At 40.5% G+C, this 23,475-nt stretch overlaps 1 protein-coding gene across 12 annotated transcripts in view; it reads right to left on the bottom strand.

Moving 5' to 3' along the window:
* The window catches only part of robo2 (roundabout, axon guidance receptor, homolog 2 (Drosophila)), a 525,042-nt gene that overhangs the window by 256,313 nt on the left and 245,254 nt on the right, over positions 1-23,475 (bottom strand). The window lies entirely within an intron of this gene.

Genomic DNA, 23,475 nt, shown 5'->3' with positions numbered 1-23,475 from the left:
GAAAACCATATGCATATGCATATCCTTCACAAGAACTCCCAAAAATTTCAAAAGGTTGCCAAGAATCTCAAATCCATAACCAATAAGTTGAAAGCTCTAAAGGATAAAGTAGAGAAAGTTTGATTTAATTTGTTCAGCCTACATAGTAGCTGCAAAATGCGTTGTTCCCTCTCACTCTCCTGCTGCATGAATGAACTACATACATGTCTTCATATTTTTGGGAGAGTTTCCCACCCAGCAGATCCAGTCAAACAAGCCGAACCATCTAATTCCAATCAATAACATATTTTTTTGCGTATTCTCAAATGAAAGGCTTTTGAGAAGGGGTTTTGCTTCAAACTGGCCAAACGTTTGGCCAGTTTGAATGAAGAAGCATGGGATGCAATAAGGGTTGAGGGTAAAAATGACAATCTGATCTACCAATTAGTAAATGTACTAATGTAGTCTGTGAATAAGATAAATTTAAGAAATGAGTCGAGATGTCCAAACTGAATCTGAAGCTACTTTTGAGATGATAGCAGTAACAAAAGAATTTGAGCACTATAAGAATGAATAAACTGACAGATGGTCATATCTTTTTGTCTGTAATTAAATTATGTGTTCCCTTCTTCCTCTGACACAAGAATAACCCTGCCTTCTCTTGCCATTTCTGTCTTCATTCATCTTGCAATAACACTGGCATAACTCCATTAGCAGTGTATGCTAGTGATACTATCCAGTCTGGCAAATGGACCTGTATGCAGCTCTGTTTTCAAGGGGGTCAGATGATGGTCAATCAATGGAAGGTCACAGCAAGAACTGACCAAAGGTCAGCCTTCCCAATCCAGAACTACAAAATGCCTAACAGCCCCTGCTCCAATAAGAGGGGAGCAAAATTTTAAGAACTACTGTCATTAGGTTTTTGTAGGAAAAACTATTTACATCCTTCTTGTTAAAGACATTTTGTTATCCAAGGATGAAACAAACAGCTTATATGCAGACAAATACAATTTGAATTGTAGCAGACTTTTTAATGTGAGGTCTGAATGACTGCCAAAACAAGCAATTAAACTAATAACGCATTAACATAACCAACTAATTGCAGAAGTACTTTACACTGATTGTTTTGGATGAAATGGTTTTGCATAACAAAAGGAGCTGCGGTGTCAAAGTTGCTGTTCCACACAGACACCATATGGAACTTCAAACAGAGGATGTAGCAAAGCGAACATGTATGTTTCAGAGTATGGCCATGATTTACAATGGCAAAGTAAGCCATTCTTTCGGCTCCATTACTAGACAGTGTCTTGCGGTTTATTTTTTCCCCTTTACTGTGCCATGTAAACCTCCGATGGGCACACGTCGACTGTGCCAGTTGGATGAAAGAGAGGGGGATTGGAGTCTGCTACAGTGCTTGCGTGCAAACATGTGTTCAAGATACAAAGGCTGTATGCTTCCTACACATGTGCGGTGGTTCAGGGAGCTTAATTTGTGCATGAAACAGGAGAACATTAATGACTTTTAAAGATCGGTGGAGTCAAATGAGCACACTCATCAGTTAGACACGCACCCTTTGGTGATCACTTAGTGTCATTGGATTTCATTTCCTGTGGAATGAGGAGATCTTGGATGATCCAAGACAAATCCCTGCAATTACATCAGCACTTAAGATGATTCACTGCCTTCATTTCTGCCTCGCTGGGTGGTGTGTAGTCTTGTGTTTGGAATTACGGTGGTAAGACTAATGTATCAAGAGAATTTATTGAAAACAAACAGCTATACAATAAATTCCTCATGACTTCACTCGAGGAAAGAAAAAAAAAACAGTCATGAAATAATATCCCCACTGAATCAACCTCAAGTGAAGAGAACTGTAGAGACAAGCACTCAATTCTCCATACACCCCATCCAGACCCAAACACACCCATACAGTGAAACAGAGATAAACACAGGCAGCACCTGCGTTTTGGTTAATAGCTTTGCCCCGTACAGTGTAAAGCACGAGGAGCAGCAGCAAGAGGCAGTGAGATAAGATTCTGCTTAGCATTTGAATGGCAGGGCGGGTGGCTGGGAGTGGGGGCTGAGTTCTCTTCAGCTGGCCTTTAGTTATGCTAGTGCTGAAGTGGTCTGGGCAAGTTGGATTGGTCTCCTCTTTGCCAACCAATGTGAAAGCTCATATCTGGCAATGTGCAGTGTCTGTCACTGTGCCGGTCTGTCTGTCTGGCTAGCTGGTTAATAATCAGTGTAGCTGGCTGCTAATCACGCTGCCAGCTGTAGAGGCAGGTGGCAACACATACCACAGCTCCCAGTTTTATTCAGAATGGGATGCCATCTCACTACACCTGGTTAAGCTGTTTACTAAAAAAAATTCCATCGCGATAACATTTGTCATATGAGTCGATATCGATATATATCACATCAAATATTTTTGTCAGTATTTAATTCTCCTTAAGTGAGATTTGAAGATATCAGCAGGTCATTTTGGATTTTAAAGATTTATTTTTAAAACTCAACATGTCATACAACGGTTTTGAATAAAGAAGAGATACATTTTAAACTAAAGTCATCAAACATTACAGAATGGAAAGGAACATATTATTTTGTTGACGTATATAATTTAATAAAATAGGCATTGAACTATACACAGCAAATCCAGGAGACCCAGATTAACACTGTGAGATTTGATTTCAACACTTTTAAAGTGTCTATATGGGTCCAAACCAGAAAGTGTTAATTTAACTCTTTTTGGAGAGTTGGTACCTCAACTCTTATAAAGTGTCAATTATCAAATCTGCTGGAGTTAATAATTTAACACTTACTAAAACTAATTCAGTGTTAGATCTTAATATTAACTCTCACATAATATTTGTTTAACTTCTTAAGAGTTAGTTGTAATTAACATTAGATAGGTACTTTATTGTTTTGAACTTTTAAAAATTCTTTGGAAAATAAATATTTAATAAAGAGGCAATAATTTTCTCAAATGCATTTATTTCAAAACGTGCACCATAATTACAAAACATATTACGTGGAAAATGTGCGTGTTTCACATGTCACTTTCATTCACATATTGCTTATTTGAAAAGACTAACATATCAGCTGTGCAATACAAAATGCAGTATGCTTAATACATTTTTCTTCAATACCAAATGCATGAAATTGTTCAAAGTACAAGGTGGGGAAAGTAAAGCCTGTATCAATGCATGCAGTTCATGTAATATGATAGAGTACATTTTCTTTTAACAAGTAGATTGCCAGATATGTCCATTACATAACAGACCAACCTGACATTCAGATCCATCATTTCTTATCCAGTTTCTGTTTCTGTTGATAAGAGACAGTTCCTCTCTGCACTCCACCAGAGAGATGTCCACTCACTAACAGACTGTCTTCAGGTTGTTGGGCTGTCCGTGACGTTTGGCAGGAGACATCAATATGCTCCTCTACAGACAGTCTTCAGTCTCTGAGTAGGACAGCCAGCGTCGGTCTCTGGATCATACCAAACAAAAAACATAACAATGAGGAATGGAACAAAGGAATACATTTTTACTACAACTCTAACAACAAGCCTCAATTACAGAAATGTGGGGTTTCAGAAATATTAACACTTACATAATCATTTTTGGAGCTTTAATCTTCGAAGAATCCATGGAGGGATCAGGAGGGGGAAGTTAGGCTGATGACTGGCGATTCATCCTCAACCAAACTGGTTCTAATATATACACAAAGGCAATAAAAGGATTAAAACATGCTGAAAAACGTATCTAAGACAACAGTGGGAACAATGCTCTAAACATAAAAAAGCCTTTTAAATTTTTTCAAAGGAAAAAAATCGATCAGAATGGTTGATAAATCTGACCAATATGCATGTAAACATTCAACATCATGAAAAACCACTCCAGATTATTATGGATCTGTTCAAATTAGCCAATAATTTGACTGAATGTTCACCGGCTTGATTTTTTTCAACACTTATACTCCGCTAACATTCGGCATGCTAAGCTAAACATGCTAACACCGAGCCGTGTGGTGAACGTGACGTCTATCATACAGGTTGAGCTCAACTCAAAATAATAGTTATAAACCATCTCAGAAAAAAAATGACTTACCAAGCGTGGTAAACACTTCAGACAGGTGGAAAGTAAATAGTCCTGAAATAACTTGGCTTCTGTCGCTTTGCTTCGGTGGGAATCTGTGATTTTGGGGCGGAGTCAGAAAATTAACTCCTTCAGTGTTATAACCGCTGTAGGAGTTCAGAGTTATTGATTCCATTTTGAGACCTCTAGATTTGATACGGAAACACTTTGTTTTAACACTGGATTTTAACTACTAATAATATACACCCCAGAGTTACATAAACAGAAAGTGACTCTATAAGTGTAAAATTGACTCTGCTTTTGCACAAAGTCTAACACCAAAACATTTAACACTTTTGAATTTGCTGTGTAGATTCTCAAAATCTCTCATTTGTATAACTCATTGATTTAAAAAATGTAATAAAAAATATTATGAAAAGGTTAAAAAACAAAAACAAAAAATATTTACATTGTCAGGTAAATTAAGCCATTTTCAATGTAAAAAAAACAACAGAATAATAAAGTAGATATTCTCTATGTTCAGAAATAAAAAAATATATAAACTCTTTATATCACTGTGCAAATTTCAACAGCTTTCAAAATTATATACATAAAATAGACAGATTAACTAACATTTACTTCAGGTAACTAATGTCACTAATGTTACCTGAAGTAATTAGTCGTTGGCTGCCATTACTGTGCTGTCTGCATCAACATAACTCTGCATGACGCTATCCTAGCCACATGAATGGTCCAGCACTGAGCAACTTTTATTATTGGGTGATGTACAGGGGTGAAAGTAGGAGGGTAAGGTGGGTACTGCGTACCCCTAAAAGATTTAGTGGGGGTACGCAGTACCTGCAAAAGATATTTTTTACAGCTGCCTGCTGTAAAAAATCAATGGGTTCACTGTGCAGCTGTGAGTGCACCCACTAATCAGCCGACTGATTAGTTTTTCCAAGAACAATCTAAAACACGACTTAATAAGTCAATAAATAGCCTTTTCCCCCATTTCATATTGTTTCTGAACTCTTCGTGCTTTACTCGAGCAGGGGTGCAACACGTCAATCGCGGACGTTTTTGAGTCGATCTCGGCATTAGATGACAAACTGAACGCTGCCAGGACGCTGAGACCAGCACGTCCTCCTCTGACTCCTTAATCAAAACGTTCGTAACTTTACAAAAGAATAAAAATAAATGAATAAAAATAAAAATTAATGACCCAACAAAAATAATAATCTCAGTAATTATTGTTTCAACAAGGTGTAGCGCAATTCTGTGCGTTTCGGTTCCATTACCAAAATAACTAGCAGAGCAGGAGTTTAAAATTAACAAATCTACCACCGCTGTCTTCAGGGAGTGCTCATTAATAATCGCAAAATAAATATCAAGCCTGAAAAGCTGATATCGTAATGGACTGAATGTTATGTTTTTAAATAATCTTTGCTTGGCTTGCAGAGTGCAGGCGGTTGCACAACAGGTGTGCTTAAATGATAAAGATAGAGAATAAAAAGGTAGGAGAGGTTTTGAGTTGATCACCTGTTCGGGTTGTTTTACCTTTGTTTAACCTTTGCTGTGGCGCATTACAGCCACTGTAGTTTCTGAACACACACATATATATATATATATATATATATATATATATATATATATATATATATATATATATATATATATAATTTATTTACTTATTTATTTATTTATTTTTACCCCTGGTGATGTGGGAAAAATATTCAATGGCAAATTTGTAGACCTTCAATGTATTGCAGGTTTACAGTACCTTCTACATATATTTCGGCATATATTGCTCTCTTTTTATTGCTCAGTTCTACTTCTAATTTGTTGTACTGGATCTTATATCCACAACCATAAAGCATTCTGGGAGATGTAGGCAGAGGAGATGATTTAGCTGCTCAACCTCTCAGGGCCAACTAAGCAAGGGTGGCGGGTAACTCTTTGGTTACCTGGCAACCACCTGTTGAGAAACTTGCGTAGTTTCAGATTTTGCCACTGTGCCTCATAACTGAACAAAAATAATAATAATAAAAAAAAACATGGAGTGACAACTGTGGATGAAACAGGACATGCCATGCCACCAGTTTGGTAGTATTTCAGATATTTAAAACAAAAAACTAATTAGTAATTATCAATATCGCCAATTATTGGCATCACAAACTAACATGAAATGCTTACATTGTGAATACTTTTTATTTTGCAGCTCTATATGTATGCAAACCTTTTCAAATTTTAAGCGTAAAAGAACATAACACCATGCAACAAAATGGGAAAATATTCAAGAATATGCATAGTTTTGCAAGACATAATATACAATCTTGCATCTTGGATGTGCTGGAATGATAATATTTTTGATTTCTTTTAAAAAAAAAGTCATCTGAATGGGTGCTGCACTTACTAAACTGCAAAAGTAAATGAACACCATGGCCAAGCCTTAGGGGAAGCCCCAGAGGAGTCTAACAGGCAGAGGCAACACTTAGGAAACACAAGAAGCCCAAACTGAGAAGCCATTGGCTGGTAAACAAATAGTCTCACCTTCAACTAGACACTTATCTACACCCACAACCTCCTCTGCTTTCATTCCCGCTGGATGCAGCGGCGCAGCCATGGAAAGGTCAAGCGTAAAGTGGCATGGATTCACAGCTGTCTCAGAAACTGCTCTCATTTCATCTCGCCTCTGCTCACTTTCGAAAGAGCCCAAAATACTTTGAGTATCACTTTCAAACAGCAGGGAAGAAAATGGGAAAAGGAGGGAATGGAAGAGGAGAAGGAGAAGGAGAAAGCACATCGGAAGAGAGAGGGGAAGAGAAAAGGAAGAGATGTAGACAGCGGAGAGTGTATGATTAGGTTTCAGCTCTGCCCTGCAGCTGCTCAGAGCTCTGGGCAATGATAGGTGTCCCTCACAGTGAATGAAATCCAAGCAAAACATACATGATGTGCACAATAAATCTAACTAATATATATAAAAACAAATTATTATGCAAAAAAAAAGCAATTTTAAAAAATACAAACCCAAAAATGGTTGTGCTATAAAAGTCTAACAAGTTTTCAAGTACAGAACGCCTAGCTTCCTTTGGTCGGTTTTCTGTTTGTCTCCTGTGTTCTCTCATATTCCTGACTCTTGGTTTACTTTTTCCGCCCTCACAGTTGAGTTCTGAATCTAATGAAGCCGAGATGCAGCATCTTCTACGTTCCCTCGAGAGCCACTTTGAGGAAGGATTGTCCTTAATGTTTGCACAACTAGAAAAACAGCCACAAAAGGACTTCAGCTTAAGCATTTTTAGAGTGTGTTAGTGCACTTGCGTAAATTTGCATGAGCACTTATCTGTGTGCAGCAGCTTTTACCGGGACAAATCCATCAGACCGCTGAAGTGTGTGGTGTGACAGTTGCACCCCAAAATAAATAGACAGCATCACAGAAGTCTAGCCAAGTTGCGACCCTTTACCAAGATCGATCCCGTGACAAGCTGCATTGTGGGCCTTATCGTGCAGAGCGAAGGTTGCACGATAAGATAAATGAACGGATAAATGTGTGTTTAAGAAAGTATGTGAGAAAGAAACCACAGAAATAATGGCCTTTTGAGTGAGGGGCAACTGCACAGAAATACAGGTGTGAATCAATTTTAGCGACTCTGGATTCAAACCCGTATCAGCTCCTGGCTGAACTTCAGCCCTCCGCCCTGTCACCTCCTCCCTGGCTCCGTATAATGGATTACCATCTCTGGCAGTCTCAGAGGATCTGCGAGAGGGAGGGAGGCTGGGTGATGGAGGTCAGTCACAACAGGAACACATTCATTGGAGGGGGAGCACTGAGTTAAGGAATTATGGTGTGACAGAGATACAGGGTGAACAGAGGGGAGCAAAGGGTCCTTCTGGGGTCAGAAGTGTCAATTCCTTCTGGACCCCATGCAAGCCACCCTCAGTTCAGAGCCATCTAGAGGGATTTAACTCAGCGTCAAATTTTGATTAACATTATTACAGTCCACTTGTCTCTTTGCCCACTTGTCAACAGTTAGAGGAATGTTAGCCTGGTAAAAACTAGCCCCTTGTTCTGCACTTTGTCTGGACCCTCAGCTAAAGAGAAATTATTGTTTGCTGGAGGTGTGGACTCTGTTGATGTTTTAAATGATTGGGTCTGTTTTCACCCAATCCCTAATGTTTAGCAGTGATGTACGTACTGCACCAGCTCGATGACGTGCACCAGAAATTACATGCACTGGAAACAACGAAGTGGGAAGTAGGGTCACAAAATTTTGACTAGCAATATAATGTCTAAAGCATTCCTCTTGCTCTGACTTTAATTGCTCAACATTTGGAGGGGGGCCAACATGGACTGAATTCTCTGCCATTGCCAAACCAAAGGCAGATTACATCCTAAAACACTGCAGAAAATCGTCATCAATCATTCACGACGACTCCTTTTGTTGGCTGATTGGCCAACAATCAGCCAACATAGTTTATAGTTTCTGCAGTTGAAACTCAACTGTAGAAATTCCAGATGGTTCATGGAAGGGAGATGAGAATTGAGAAGAATTACGTTGAAGGGTAATGGCCAGTCATATAATTCTAGCTACTTAAAATCAGAAATAAGATGGCGGAGTGTGTTGGGATGGCCTGACGTTTTCACTGCCTGCCTGTTTGAAGCATAGATTAACACAGCAAAACACCTTCAGAAATATTTCTGGTGGCCAAAAGAATCAATATCTTTGCTGTGGAAACTAAAGGCTATATGGCAACTGGTCAACCAGAAAAAACCCTTTATTGGTAAAACAGTACTATGTTGTCCAGACAACAGCACGCCTTGGCGTGGAAAATGTTAAAGATTGAGGATGGCTCAAACTAAGATGTTTGTCAGTGAGAACAGACATAGGCACTCATGAAGCTGTTTATTAGGAGATGTCAAAATATGTTAAGGGAATTTTGGCTTATTTCGAACTGAAGAAAAGCAAGACTGAGCAGATAACAGGAAGGCTAAATGTACTGCGACAAACATATTTTGTCTTTCATTCTAGATTTGGAAATGTGTGCAATCTTTTGAAAATCTAAGGGTGGAGATAAGGAACTAGAGTTCACACACAAGCTCTTTACATCAACTTGTCTCTCATGCAGACAGTGTGACAGCACCTCTGCTTTTAATACAATGCCTTGAAAAATGTGCGTTTGAATATTAAATCTTTGGAAACAATTATTGATATTATTAACATAAGTAACATTATTATAGCTAATGTTATATTTAGTAGAAGTGAGAATAATTGGTGCTTTACCATGTAAAAATAATTTCACTGGTTTTAAGACATATTTAAATCCAGTGAAACTCTGTAGAGGTTGAAGAACACATTAACAGGCATACGTACACTAGAAGCTGTTTAATGACTACATTTTTAAAAATCTGCCTATCGAATAACTGTAAGTCCTTAATACATTTCAAATGTATGTGTGGGTCAATATTAAAACAGAAATCAAAGTCCAATCATCTCATGAAAGCAAAACCTTTGCTCCCCATCTGCGTTTTAAAGCCAATCAATAATAAGCATGCAAACAGATTTCAATAATTCACACAGCTCCTAACTGCAGCAAAGAGAGAAAGTAGATGTATTTTTTGTAGAAAATGTGCAGCAGTGCCATGTTTACAGATTTTACAGACCCCGCACAAGCAGATTTTTTTATCCTCCATCACTGCCTAACAAACATGTACGCTGTATAGGAAGGCTGAGGAGATGTGGAGGGATGAGAGGTGAGAAGAGGCAAAATTAGAGGCAGACTGTAGAGACAGAACTATAGACCTGCATTGTCAGAGAGGAGAGGCCATCAATAAAAGTGTCACTACGAGGAGAGAAGCGGGGAGATTGGGAAGGAGAGAGAGAGTAGGCCGTATAAAAGAAACACAACAAAAGCCGGTGAGACGGGTGCTTCATCTTGCTGGGCGCTAATAGACGTGAGAAGCGCCTGGTTCAGCATTCTTAGCTTGATGGCTCACTCGTCTGCTGACAGGCTGTGGCATCCATAATAGAGCAACACACATGTTTAAATGCAGCTTAGGTACTTAAGACTGACACGATTGTCTAAGTAGAGCAGTAAAAAACAAAAGCAGACCGACCCAGAGCTAAGAAATAAAGCCAAAATCATGGCAAGCCTGGGTTTATTAAGTGGTCTGCATCTATGTGACCTTCCCGCTGAGCTTTCCATCTTTGTCGCCGGCTTTTGCTACGTTGCTCGATTACTGTTGTCATCATTCAGCCCCGGAGTGCAGCAGAGTCGGCCAGTATTTCCCTTCCTAGAGCACACTGTTTGTTTTCTCAGTTGCAACAAAGACAATGTATGTCCCTAGGTAGTTCAAGGGAAGTCCTAGCTGGGAGAAGAAAAGTAAAAATGCAGACTCAGGACATCATGCATGTGTGAGAGTCAGTAAAAGGTCAGGCTGATGGTAGTGACCGCAGCGTATCCACATGATTTGTCCTCCGTAGAGACTTCTTTCCCCCTCAAAATGTCTTCTCTTCCTACGCACAATGTTCTTTTAGAGTGCACAGCACATGGATTATAAAGTGTTCAAAAAGAAAACATCATCTGCATGCTACTAGTTGAATGCATTTAGGCGGATATTGTGAGAGCTAGCTCCAGTTGATGGGAGTAGCTAAACCCTGCTGCAAACACAGCTGATACATTTAATCAGAGATTCTCCACTCTAATAATTCATAAAACGAGATAATTTTTCACATCCTTACTTGGTTCTGATGTCTGTCTGATAAATGGGCAACACTTCAAACATTTCCATGCACAAGTTTAGCATGAATTTCTTTCAGCTTTGTCACAACCAGGGTTTGATCAAACGTCTTTTCGACGCAACACAAAATCTTCCAAAGTATTTTTAGTCTATTTTCGAGAGCAAATATCTTAGTACACTTAGAGTAAGACAAAACTGACTCAAAAGTAACTATTTGGGAGTTTTTTCTAAGTCAATAATGTCTTAATGTTGATGAAAACACACTTCTTCATTGGCAGATTATTTCATTTATGGGAAAATGTCTTGTTGATGAAGTCGTGCTTTTATTATTTTTCTAACGTTCTGACACATTCTGTAAAAATATAAATTTTTGAGACCCTAGTTTATTTTACTGACTGCAGCATGCAAACCTTAATGTGTTGTAATGGTTGCATTATTGCTGCTTCCTTCATTACCCTTCATTATTTCTCAAGGACTTCAGCACTGATTAAACCTCAGCCCACCAGGGTTTTCACAAGCGTGAGGGCAGGTGTCTGCGCTCACGTGTCTGTTGTTTGTGTGTACCAGTATCATTCCCGAACAGGAATAATGAGTCCATATGAGCTTGTGGAAGGATCCACAATGTGGCTCATCCTCTCTCCCCACCTGGCCGGCTCCTCTTGGCCTAGCCTTTTATTAGCTTTTCCTCATGTTGGACACAACAGGAACAGCTTGGTACCCTCCCTCCTCCTCTCCTCAACACTCACACCTCTCCCAACTCTATTTTCTCGCTAATTACCTTGTTGTATGAGAACCAAATTCTACCTAACGGTTCTCTTAATTGCAAAACTGGGACACTAGATGATATCAAAGGACCTTTCTAAAAGTCATCCATTCCCATTTCAAGCGGCATTTAGAACCAACCCAAGACATCTGTTTTATTTCTGTATCATTTGCATTTTTAAAAGGTTAGAAACCAAACGTAGCCGCGAGGGGGATGAAGCTACATGTGTTTTCATTCATTTGTAATACCCCACCACACCAATGACTAAACATTTAATGCACAGGCAGGCTACACAGTGCATGTCAGAAGATCTAAATACCACTTGGAATCCAATTAAAACTGTAATGGGTCAGTCAGAGTTCAAGATTTTTTTTTTCCTCCTGGAGATCCAGGAATGTGCGACAGTCATCCACCTGAAAAGATGGGACAAAATTAACATTTTCCTTGGGATCCTGTCGCCCCAGGTGTGGCTTGTCACACTTAAATATACACAGATATTTGCAGTGCTGGCAAATTATTCAACAGCCACAGCTGCAGCAAGAGTTTCTGACAGAATCTTCAAAATGATTTATAGACCTGCTCATTGACCTACTTTAGTGAGTAGAAAGAAAAGAGGGCATACTCATTAATACCCAATACTATTGTATATTCATTCTACATAGCTGGCCCATGGACTGTCTTGATTAGGACCAGATTACAAAGCAGCTATTCAGATTTCCTCCCGGCAATATGTTTCAAGGTTCTCTGTCTTTGTGAAGTAGTTAATGGTTGTAAGGAAATCACTTCTCTACAGTGTCTTGCCAAAGTATACATTGAATGTTCCTGCCTTTTTTGATGTTATACTCACAAACTTCAAAGTATTTTGTTAGGATTTCACGTGGTAGAACAAAACACAAAGTATTAAATATAAATAATTTTGAATTGGAAGAAAAACCTCCATAGAAAAACATCTATGTTGATACTTTTCAGCACAATTACAGTTGCAAGTTTAAGTTGCATCTATACCCCACTCTCACATCTAACTGAAATCTGTAAAATACTTCAAGTTCCGTCAGACTGGGTGCATGAGGTCTATAAATATCAACACTTAGGTCTTGCCACAAATTCTCATTTAGATTTTGGTCTCAGCTTTGAACATTTTGTTAGTTGGTGAACTTCTGAAACAGTCTAATGTATTTTTCAACCTTTAGGAAATCATTTTGCTGAGGATTACCCTGAATTTTGCTCCATTAACTGTGGAGATGGTGTGTTCAGTGTAATCTACAGATAGTTACCCACCTAACACTAAGACAACAAGGCCAAAAAGTATAATTATTCTCTTAGTTGACTGTAGTACCTTGTTCCACATGTTTATGGAGTTCCCTACATGACTTGAGACAAACAGCAATTGAACATCTCACGGCTTTCATTCAACAAGTTTCTTTCTGCCATAATTTCACAAGGGCCAGCTTTTTGAAGCACACAACTAATTCTTTAGTCTGGTAAAAACAAACTCCTTGGTCTACCCATTGAAATCGAGACTACGCAGCATCGACTCTACCCCTATTCAGGCAAAATTTACAAGGAATCTGTGCTCAACAACTACCACCTGAGGAAGGATTCAGTCTATTAAAGACATGGTAAATCCATTAATAATGCAGCACAAGTTCTCTAAGACTTCTCCCTCCTCTTTCCTTTCTCTCCACCTTAGCTAGAGTGGCAAGTGCTGCTGAGCTTGAGCTTCGTCACACCACAAATAGTCTTGAGACAGTCAAGTCTGTTTCAGTAGCTGCAATTAAATTATCTCGCTAGGGTCTTGTTCAACCACTTGAGAATGAGTGGGAGCAAAGGTGTGTTCAATACATCAAAGCAAGAGGGAAGCAGAAGAAAAAAGGAGGTGGTCTGTTGGTTGCAGGACATATCAAACCTTTGGCTGATGGAAACAGATTTACATGCTACCTTCACTTGACTATCTTAATAAAACTCGTCACTGCCAAAAAGCCCAGTGTAGAGGGGTGTAACAGTTCTCTTCACCTTCTTCTGCTTCATAAATTATATTCACTTAAGGGTCTCCCATTTTTCATCCTAAGCCAAAGAGTTGTTGCTTGGTTGTGAGTTCATATTCGCACATATCTTTCATAGACACACCCTCCATTTAGCTTTTACAAAACGGTTACAGAGAGAGTGCCACACCTCTCTGCAGACCGCCTCCTCCATGAACAACATATCAGCACTTTCCATTCAGAATCTCTTAGCCATGTGACGGTCTTTGTAGTTATTTAGTAATGAATCATACAAATGTACATAATGTCTCACCACGTTGGACAATGTTTCTAAAAAGTGTTCCACGGACCTGCAGATACAGAAACCAGATGGTGGAAGTGGACTAATTGAAGCAATCCACATTGCTATCTGAGCCCATTTCTTCATAAAACATGCCAACAACCTTTCTCCAAACACGACAAAAGTGTCGTGTGCAAAGGCACAACACAACACTTTGCACAGACCTCTGTATGAAAAAGTTCAACCCATGTGATGAGAAAGGGAGGAGGATGCTTTCCTATGAACAAGATGACAATTTTCATGACACAACTACATCAATGAGAGTCAAAAGTAGCATGGGAGAGCCTTAAGGCACACAGGAGCTTTTTATTTTAGCCCTATATGGGTTTACAACTCAGGGTGGTTCAAAGCCTGTATGACCACTGATCCAGACTAAAGATGTCTGCTGAAAGCCCACAAGAACTACCAACCCAGAATGGAGATGCTCGCTCAGCTTCATTACACCCACATATTCTGCCAGAAAATGGAAATGTTCATTTCCACCCAAGTATTCCCTTCTGAGCCTACAGGAACTTCATTGAGGAGACATGCATTAGAAAAATCAAAGACTGAAACTACAGGATATTCAAGAGTGTGAACAATCATATGGCATAATACCAAAACAGCAGCAGAGTCGTGTTTCATAAGAACTGACTATGTTGTTGCCCTTGGCGGGACAGTAGTCTGGCCCATGCACCAATCCTACAAATCAACTTCAGAACATTTTTTATTCCATATCTCTTAAATTACCTGCTATTAAAATTGCAGTAAGTCATTAATGCCTTGATATAATACACTACCTTCCACAGGACGAAAAATGGGATTTTCGTCAGCTATTGACACCTTGTTCTGCCGTCCGCATGGAGATTGAGGGCTTTCGGCAATAGGTTTTTCAGAGTCAAACACTGCCAAAAATGTTCAAAAACGCTGTGTGTCTGTGTTCCCCTATTACCCCCTCCCTTGTGCCTAGCAGAGGTTTTTGTATTTAAATAAAGTTGCTGTGTGCCATGCAAATGCAAATCAACTGTTGAGCACCGCCTTTTCACTCTTATTCATTTTGTAGCTAACCCTTTTTTACCTTCTGTTCACCATAAGTATGAAGTATGTTTGGAGAAAGAATATTAAAACAATCTATCTTATCCATTAAAATATATATTATATGTGTGTTAGGAGCACTGAAAAACTTAGTTTTGGTTGAATTGATGATATAAAGGAAGAATATGCATGATTACATACAACAGACTTTTGTGAAACATGGTCTTACTTTGACATTCCTCCTATCTGAAGATTTATCTTGTGATGGGAGGTATGGCACAACTTAATCAAAAATAAAAATAAAAAACATGTTCCAGAGTGATTCATTGTACATAAAGTATTTTTGTGAATAATATTAAAACTAATGTTAATGTTCACTGATTGCTTTAAAGACCCAGAGTCATGCTATATTGGAGTGGTAGTGATACCATTCCACATCACAATACAGGACTTAAGAAACTACAGATTTTTCAGTGTTCAGTTGCTTAACTCTCAAGTTTAAATTGAAGAACAAAATGGTTGAAAGTATGTGATACCTTCTGATAGAGTATAAACATTTGTATTCTTTTTTTAAAGTTTTGTTAGTTAAGCACTAAATATAACTCACGGATTATGAATCATATTCTGTATAAACTAAAAAGGAGACAGCTCAAAGTAGAATTGAGTAAATAAACATATATACATCTAAAAACATTTTAGCAATTAATTATAATAAAAATAAAATATACTGTCACGTAAATTTTGAAAAAATAACTTTTAGAATGTATTTTTTTTCTGCCAACTTTCATTTAACACTTCAGTCCAGTTGGTGGCAGTAATGCGCTTTCATAGTCGGTCAAGAAGCCGCCATTAAACTCCAGAGGAAGATTTGCACTGGTGGTAACGAGTGCTAACTGCCTACACCCAGTGGCGCAACTACACATTATTCAGGTGGATGCGAAAACATAGATCGGCGCCCGCCCCCCCTCCAAGGTAATGAAAGTCAGGGTGAAGGAGCAACGCTCACCCCCCCAGGTAAGGAACGTCAGGGTGAAGGAGAGACGCTCAATACCCCCCCCCCCCCATCCCCCTCCCTCGAGGCGACGGTACGTGAACGGTAAAACTCGCTACTAATTACCTAAGTTATGTGTGCGAGGTGAAGGAAAACACCATCGGCGGGAAAACATCATCGGCGGGAAAACATCATCGGCGGGAAAACATCATCGGCGGGAAAACATCATCGGCGCGCCGCCCCCTCCAGACGGGGTTTTGGCGCCCCCTCTGGTGCTGCGCCCCTATGCGTTGCATACCCTGCATACCCACTTTTTGCGCCACTGCCTACACCCAACATGAACTAAAATACCCGTGCGTTGTGTGAAATGGAAAAAGTCCTATTTCACGGAGTTACCTTTTCAGTATCGTTTTGATATTAAGCAATGTTCCGGCGGAAAACAACAGATGACACCGCGGCGGTCCAACAAGACCGAACTCAAGGTAAGAAAGCTTTTATAAATAGCGAGCACGTGCAGAGAGGCCAGTTGCTTTGTTTGTTTCTTACAGAAAGCGGTCTGTCGTTTTCTTAATGTCGTTTTCCACCAGAGGGCGTCCTGAGGCTTTGCCTGGAGGGTTGGCCTACAGCTCCGGTTTCAACGCACCTGAGGTCAATCTCGTCAGCTCCTATATTAGGAGTGAGTCGCCGTCACTTCACAGCCAGATTGTCACCTGTTTGGTACTTCAGGCCCCAGAGTTTTCATCTCTGTTCAGACCAGTCTAGAAATTCTTCTAGTGATTCTTTGTGTGTCTTTCCCTCAGAGTTCCGAGATTGCATGTGCACCTAGGAGTGGAAGTTACCACTTACCTGTCCACCCTCCGACGCCGCCTCTCCAGCCGCCCATTTCCTTCCATCAAGCCCTGGACTCCCCAGAAGCCCTTTTCCCCCCTCCCAGCTCGGACCCGCTCCATACCACGTAAGCTCCACCTACTCCGTTTACTGAAGATTCCAACTGAGCCTGAACTAACCATACCTGTCCTCCTGTGCTCAGATATCTGGCGTGAGCTGTGTGAAGAGATCCAGGATCCAAATATTACCTGTCACCTTCCTGTTTGGTTTCTTTACAATAAACCACTTGCAAATAACACCGGTGTTCTCAGTTGTGTTCTGCATGTGGGTTAGAAAAATAGAATCCGACATGACAGCTCAACTATGAACACTGACCAAGGAGCAACAAGCAAGAAGTAACTAAACAGAAGGAGCGCATCGTGACTGTTTTTACGATGATCGCGAAAAGTGGCAACTGAAAAACAGCTGCCCCTTTGAACAAAAACAATCAAAGAGCAATGTACATTCTGTGCGTGCTCTTTCGTTCTTGTGTTTGTTATTTGTTAATTTAAATATCAACGTACATAATTCAATAATATGATGATGCAGTGTACACAGAGCATTACAAGAACAAAGAACGGGTGTATTGTCAGGTCAGATCGTCATACGCTTAGCACGAACTCAAGGTGTTCTGTCAGATCAGCATACGTTGTCAGATAGTCATACGCTTAGCTCAGACATGCATACACTGTCATTACCATATGATTTTATTTAATCAGCAACATAGAATCATGACGTAGATCATCATACACTTTGTTATTAACAGTTATATGGCATCCTGACTTAGCGGTTAAGTGGGTTATTGAGTTTTACACGGGCATGTGTTGTAGTTGACTGCAGCTGCAGCTAGACCCTGCTTTAAATACACTTTGAAACCACGACAACGCATGTATATCTATCTAGTTATCATATTATGTCATATTATAAACAATTTAATGACTTATTTTCGTCATAACTTGTTGCGTATCCTGAAATGACAATTCCACTGACTGTCGGACTTCTTAATGCGCATGCGCTGGCTTGCTCAGTGCATGTATGCTATCCTGACAGCGTATGGCTATCTGACAGAACAACGGCTATATCTCTCAGACACGTCATTACCATAAGATTTCATTTAATCAACAACATAGAATTGCTGATTACCTGCTATTAAAATTGCAGTAAGTCATTACAGTAATTTTGTTATTAACAGTTGTATGGCATCCAGACTTAAGGGTACACGGGCGTGTGTTGTAGCTGACTCCAGCTGCAGCCAGACCCTGCTTTAAATACACTTTGAAACCATGACAGCATGTGTTTATCTATATAGTTATTATTGAAAACAATTTAATGTCTAATTTTCGTTATAACTTGCTGCGTATGGTGAACTGACAACTCCTCTAACGGTCGGACTTCTTAATGCGAATGTGTAGGAATGGTACTGACTGCATGTATGCTATTCTGACAGCGTATGGAAATCTGATAGAACAAAACCTCTCAATGAGTGACACTCCAGTCCAGGGTTTCCCCCAGTGTAGTATAGGCCTGGCGGCAGGCCATGCTTTACTAGCGCCACCGCCAGGCTAAGCCATCCATCCATTTTCTTCCGCTTATCTGGGGTCGGGTCGCAGGGGCAGCAGCTTCAGAAGGGAGGCCCAGACTTCCCTCTCCCCAGCCACTTCTTCCAGCTCCTCCGGGGGAATCCCAAGGCATTCCCAGGCCAGCCGAGAGACATAATACCTCCAGCGTGTCCTGTGTCTTCCCCGAGGCCTCCTCCCGGTGGGACGTGCCCGGAACACCTCACCAGGGAGGCGTCCAGGAGGCCGTGCCTCTCCAGGTCTCACTGTCATTGCCCACGTGAGCGTTGAAGTCCCCCAGTAGAACAAGGGAGTCCCCAGGAGGGGCACTCTCCAGTACCCCCTCTAAGGACTCCAAGAAGGGTGGGTAATCTGAACTGCCGTTTGGCCCATAAGCACAAACAACAGTCAGAACCCGTCCCCCCACCCGTAGGCGGAGGGAGGCCCCACCCGTAGGCGGAGGGAGGCTACCCTTTCGTTCACCGGGGTGAACCCCAACGTACAGGCGCCCAGATGAGGGGCAACAAGTATGCCCACTCCAGCCCGGCGCCTCTCACCGTGGGCAACTCCAGAGTGGAAGTACGTCCAGCCCCTCTCAAGGAGACTGGTTCCAGAACTAGAGCCATGTGTCGAGGTGAGGCACACTATTTCTGGCCGGAACCTCTCAGCCTCGCACACTAGGTCCGGTTCCTTCTCCACCAGAGAGGTGACGTTCCACGTCCCAAGAACCAGCTTCTGCAGCCGAGGATCAGACCGCCAGGGTCCCCTCCCTTGGCTGCCGCCCATAGCACAATGCACCCGACCCCTTTGGCCTCTCCGACAGGTGGTGAGCTCATCGGAAGGGGGACCCACGTCTCCTCTTCGGGCTGAGCCCGGCCGGGCTCCGTGGGTAAAAGCCCGGCCACCAGACACTCGCCATCATGCCCCACCTCCAGGCCTGGCTCCAGAGTGGGGCCCCGGTGACCCGCGTCCAAGCAAGGGAAAACCAAGTCCAAAGTTTGTGTCCATCATAAGGGGTCTTCTTGTTAATTTTTTTTTTAGGAAAATAAAATAAAATAAAAAAATCACCTTTTTTTAAGCCGGATTGCAAGTGTTTCTGTTGCTCCGAGCGTTTCACTATCAGAGCAGATTTATTCCAAAAAGATATGTTTATAGAAGATATGTTTATAGTTAATGCATTTAAAGCCGGACCAATCACACCGCTGGGCCTCTGCGTGTAGCCTCGCGCACTGCAGCAACTGGATTGTCTAAAGTTAACCTCAGCGCAGATCCCACGCTCCTCCTTTCACTCGAACTGGACACAGGCTGACCGCTATGGATATTTACATCAACCCCCTGTGAGGAATTATGATTAGTTATGAGGAGTTATTGGTTAAGGTAAGAGTTTAAACCCACCGCGTTAGCTCTGGTTGCGCAGCTCTACGTGAACCGCAGGAATAACTTGTAGCCGCACTTTCAGAGGTGCTTTGAGCAGCTGTGAGAATGATGTATATTTGTGAACAAAACATTATGCGGCGTTTGCATCTCAACATGCTGCCCAGCGTTTGGCCCTGTCTTCCCTGTAAAGTTTAGGTCTGTGTTCCCGGTTAGCCGGTGCGTTAGTGGTTAACGACCCAGTGCTAATCACTCATCGTGCAGGTTTAACCCGGTGAGGAGCTTTCGCGCTCTCCTCGCAGTCACGCATCACGCTGATTTTATATTATTTTATTATTATTACTAGTATTTTTCCGATTACACTAAGCATCAAACCATATCAAATGTTTTGCCCACTTGGTCAGACAGAGAGTTAATGCACGCGGCCACCGGACATCTGAAAAACTCATCCAGAAATTCAACCAAACAAAATAGTTTCTGTGTCCCCTTGTTAAAAACTCAGACACGAAATGAAAGCGCTACTAAAGCCACATTAGCAGCATTGAATTAAATCTCCCATTTGTTGCGCATCTCTGCGCAGTGCAGCGAATTACCACATCATACAGGGCCAGTCCAAGGGTGTATGAGGCCTGGAGCAGAATATGACTTAGGGGCCCCTTTTGTTGCTAAAAACATCAGCAGCTCTAACAGCTTCTGTGTTAGATTTAGTGAAATCTAGGACAGGGGGAGTAGTTTAACTGGCAAACCTAAAAAGCAATAAATTATAACTGCAGCTTACTAATTTGTATTTGTGAACAAACGGAGCTGAAACGCAAAGATTAAAATAACAGCATCAGATTTTAGCTGTGGTAACAAACCAATCTGATTATGAATATTGTTCTTTGAACTTCTACAAAATAAATTTGCCAGCTCCTTAAAATCTAACATATACATGTTAAATAATTTAAAGTCTTTTAATTTATATATGCTGAAACCATTATGTCAAATTTAGCAGCAATGATAATCTCAATAAACAAATGCTACATTTATATATCTGTGGTCTATGTTAAAATATTAGCATTTATGGGGCCCCTGAAGCTCTGGGGGGCCTGATGGAGCCGCTGACTTAATTTGGATTTAACAGAAGTGGACATAATTGATATTTATTTTAATTGTATTTTTTGATTAGTTGTTTTTAAGACTAGTTGTGGGTTTATATAGCAGTTCACTGACTATGTTTTCCCATAACATATAATTACCCAGTGGTATGTTTACTTTTATTGTCTACTTAACATCTTTTAATACAAAAACACGGTGGAGCGCCAGTAGACCGCCTTGGTGCCCTGACCACTGGGCTTAGCAAATTTTCTGGGGGAAACCCTGCATTCCTATCTAATAAGTAAAGAGCCGCTCAGAAGAATCGACTGTTTCTGAATGTCACATCACTATATTGCAGACTTTTGGACACAGCGTTGTCCCACATATGCGACAAGTCAGTCATCACCTCCGCACAATAATTCAGGCAGTGAGTGACTTTTGTCATCACAAATGCTTAGGCGTCTCTGTACAGCTAGTTTTGCTAAAATCATGTCAACGGAGCTTACCTTCTTTGAGTTACTTTTCTAAGTGACAAAAAAAGTTAGACGTAGTCCCCACCGTCTGTGAAAGCGAAGCGATGTTGAGTTAGCTGTGGCCATCGGATTTCTTATTATTTATGCAGCGCTATTCTATTACTGACGATTAGACAGACATTTTCTGCCGCTGAGAGAAAACCAATGCGCATGTCTCAGAGCGCCGCGTGTGAGTGAAAGGTGGGGAGGGGAAGGGGGAGTAACAGAAACACTTAATTGCTTGGATTGTAATCTGTGCGTTTCACACTGAAAACAAAGATGTTAACAAATAAACTGGACAGTATGCTGTACGTTTAGTGACATTTTCACAGTTGCGGTCTCGACTGGTCTTGAAATAAAATGCAGAGTCCTCAGCGCCCGAGACAAGACCAAGACCAAATGCGGTCGAGTCCGAGACGAGAACAAGACCATCAAAAAATGGTCTCGAGACCAAGACCGACTTCGAGTACCACAACACTGACTTTCAGACTAAATGAAGATTTTCACAGTTAATAACTATTGGAAGAAGCAACCATTTTGACTCTGCAATGATATAGTTGTTGGCTCAAGTTCCAGATATGCAGAGGAAACCTATTTTCTGCTATCAATCTTAATCATCATAAAGTGGCTTTCTCTTTGTATCTTTTTAGCCACAAATGTAATTTAGTGGACTAGAGAAAAATACCAAGCAGAAGTACTGCATTGCTTCAGATCTGTTGTATTCAACCTCAGTTCAACCCCATGAGTGAACTTTTTATCCCAACTCCTTCAAACCCAGAAATATATTCAAGTAGCATAACTACATTTTCCTTACAGTGGATTAGGCAAAGAGCATCGGAAACTGTTGGTGAAAAAAGCAAGTACGAAATGACCTCAAGAAGGGTACAAAATAAAAATACATCAAAATACATCCTGAACTTTACAAATAAAAACATCAAAAGGGGTTAAATTACCACCAGTCTTTTAATAAAATAAAGAATAAATAGGTCCATAGTCCCCAGACACTCAATATGCTAAGAAACCAAACATAAACCAACAACACTTCAAAACTCTTTTGCTGCCAAATTATTGAATACACATATGAGCTCAACAACAAAGATATTTATAGTGTTTAACCTGCTACTTAGGTTACAAAACCATACAACTAATGCAAAGTGCTATTATAGCCATTCAATTTTCAAGTGTTTCAAGAACTTCTGAGAGTTCATGTAACTTTTTGAAAAGAGATTTTTTTATAAATGTGGACTGTAGACTGTATACATTAGTGTTGGGAATGTCTATCCCGCTGCAACACACTTAGCATGCAACACACTTAGCATTGAGATGCTATTTTAGGCTAGAATAGCGTCAGCGGTAGGCTAACTCCTTTTAGTACAACTTGCACGCAACAACAGTCTTTCCCGGTGTCCAGTCAGATTGAAAAATGTACCTCCTGTCGGCCAAGAGAAGCAGTTTTGTTGTCCATTGCTATTTGTTTGCTATGTTTGACAGTTGTGCATCAGATTTCCTAGTGCGTGGAAATACAAAAGTTCCATTTTGAACTTTTACAGTTAAAAAAAAATAGCTATGAATTGAATTAAAGATTTTAAGTCATTAAAATGGATTTAATTAATTGAAATGTACAGGTTCAAGTTCTGGTCCTACAAAAAGCAGGTTATTTATTATCTCCTCTCTTCAAAAAACTAAAATAAAATACATATATATCTGAAAGAGTTTGCTTGTTGTATACATGGAGTCTACAGAAAGTGTTAGCAGAGAATTATTCCAAACCGGTCAAATATTTGTAACGTTCAAACTAAAGCATCTTTTAAATCTCTTCAATGAGAGCTGAACATAGTCTGTCCTGTTGCCTGTTTCCTAGTTAGCTATAACAAGCCATATTATTAAATGACAAGTCAAAACAACAAAAGCAGATGGAGACTTCCCACGCCTGGACTGTTTGAGGTCTCTGGGACCTGCTGTTTGAAAACCCGGCCTAAGTCTGTTTGGGGAGTGAGTGTAGATTCATCTTCAAAGGTAATCTGAGTCACAGTTCAGGTTCTGCCTGTCCACAGTCCAGACAGCTTGAGCTAAATGTCCATCAGGAGCCATCCCTGTCATGCTAGCCCTAGTGAGAGACCCAATGTCTGCCCTGCCATCTTGTCTCTTTCATAGAGTGACAGCAGCTTTATGTCCAAACTCAAAGATCTGTGGACAACTTCACAACAG

This window comes from Poecilia reticulata, chromosome 13 (genome assembly GCF_904066995.2).
Source record: "Poecilia reticulata chromosome 13, P_reticulata-male-v2, whole genome shotgun sequence".
NCBI classification, from domain to species: Eukaryota; Metazoa; Chordata; class Actinopteri; order Cyprinodontiformes; family Poeciliidae; genus Poecilia; species Poecilia reticulata.
The sequence above is the reverse complement of the archived record's forward strand: the minus strand, read 5'-3'. Positions and strand labels throughout refer to the sequence as shown.